The following is a 2,173-nucleotide window of genomic DNA, read 5'->3' as shown; positions in this document are numbered from 1 at the left end:
CTGGGTGGGGGGGTGGGGAGGTGCATGAACTGTTGAAACGTTAATATTTTTATTCATAACTAGCTATTTTTTTTCATAAATAGCTATTTATTCATAAATAGCTATGTCTTGGTGCACTAGGATAAACACTATGGGCAAGTATAGCCTAGAGTGGAAGAAAAGATGCGTACAAATGTTACAACACCAAAGCAATGAGTGTTTAGCTGCTGAAGAAGCACTTGGCCCAGAGAGAGAGAAACTCCTCCTGGGGAGATGGGGGTTGGCTTTACAGAGCGGCTTGTGACCGAGTTAGGTGGTGGTTCCTAAAGCTAGAGATTTTAAAGTTGGATGAACTTTCAACTTTAGAAGTGAAAGTTGGGGGAACAATAAAGCTGTTACTTTACAATTGGTTAGAAAGTAGAGCGTCTGTGATGGAGAAGCGTCCATCTATGTCTGAGTAGTATGTAAATTCATACTTTCCACTGGAGGGAAAGAGGTTTTTGTTTTGTTTTGTTTTAAGCTAGAAGGTGACACTGTTCCTATGTTTGAGAAATACCGCTACAGCAGACGTGCGCAAAGTAGATGGGAGAGGATGGAGAGGAGAAGACGAGATTGACGAAGAGGTTGCCTGGGCCCAGTGAGATGGTCTAAACAAGGAAAAGGTAGAGGAGAGGCCGAAAGGAAACAAGCGTAGGGGCTCGGGGAGAGACAAGACCCCGAGGAGGCACGGCAAGCACTCAAAAGCCTGCAGGGACAGGGATTCTTCCCATGGAGTTGGGATGTATCGGCCAGGAGTGGAACGCCAATAAGCCAAAACATCCTCGTGGCAATAATGATTTTAAAAGTATAGTTACAGGGCGATGACTCACAAGCAGAGACGTGCACACACACAACACAATCAAACCCAGTGCCCTGCAGCTGGTTCTGACCCACGATGGCCCCGTGTGTGAGCAGAACTGCTTCATCGGCTTTTCTTGTCTGTCATCTTGATGGAAGCAATGCACCAGATCTTTTGGCTCTGTTGCCGCTGGGTGAGTGAAAACCTTTCAACCTTTTGATTAGCAGTTGTGTGCACATCTATTGGAACCACCCTGGTGCCTTGCTGAATCAGCAGGTGACTTTAATTCAGCCTTAATTCACCAAAAAGACCACTGGCCCTGGACAAGAAGCCCTTGCTTGCGGTCTCCGTTGTGGCCCCTGGTCAAGGCAAACTGGAACTGAGACAAACACTGGTACCCAATGAACCTTTTCCTGAGCTCACCATTCACTGTCTTCCTTGGTCTTCATCTACGTCCAGGACTTGCCCATATTGAATCACTTGCGTACCTCCACGTCCACTTACCCTGTAGATGCAAAACTCAGCATGCTCCACGAATCCAATGGTGCCTAGAAGTGTTACTCTGCCCTGTTCTTTCTCACATGCACGTTTCACGCCAGTCATGCGCACCTTGTCTTCTCTTGTTGGAAGCTAGTGGCATTCCCATGCTTAGCCTTAAAACGGTAGGCCTTTTAAGAGTCAGGGAAAGAAAGCTTACCCCAATATGAAGGAAGAAGCCGTTCGCTTCCCGCAGCCTCAGAGAAGCAGACCATCAAGCAGCCCTGCCAGTGTTATTTTCAACACAAACCAGTTGAAAGTAACATTTCCCCATGAGAAGCTCTACAGGTCTGACTGATTATCTCACTGAATGACTTTTGCCTGAAATAATACTTAAATTAAGATTTCTAAGTCAAGAAGTTGTAGTCGTATTTCTTTGCAAAATCGAAGACAGGTTACTAATGCTTTACCCTTCATCTGCAATAATGACAGAAATGAAAACTTCTCACCCTGTTTGACTCCCTAAGCTTTTTTTTTTCTTTTCTTCTTAATGCAAGTGACAATTCTCAACTCGGATCAATATTTCCAATAGCTGCATCTGCATCTCTTAGGAATCTGACCTCCCAGGAATTGGGTGGTATAGTGGCTTACACATTGGGTAGGTAACTTCAAAGTCAACAGTTCCAACCAACCTGTGGAAGAAAGAGCTTCTCTGCTCCCATAACGATTTACACCCTCAGAAACCCGCATGGGCAGTTTTCCTCTGTCCTATCCGGTTGCTACGAGTCAGAATCCACTCGATGGCTGTGAGTCAGGTAGGTAGGTACCTTGAATCCAAGATACTACAAATCTGAGCCATCCCTACCTCCTCTCTCTCCC

The sequence above is a fragment of the Echinops telfairi genome, unplaced genomic scaffold (genome assembly GCF_000313985.2).
Source record: "Echinops telfairi isolate 266 unplaced genomic scaffold, ASM31398v2 ScPeMD7_7424;HRSCAF=8462, whole genome shotgun sequence".
Classification (NCBI taxonomy): domain Eukaryota; kingdom Metazoa; phylum Chordata; class Mammalia; order Afrosoricida; family Tenrecidae; genus Echinops; species Echinops telfairi.
This window is presented reverse-complemented; position numbering follows the sequence as displayed.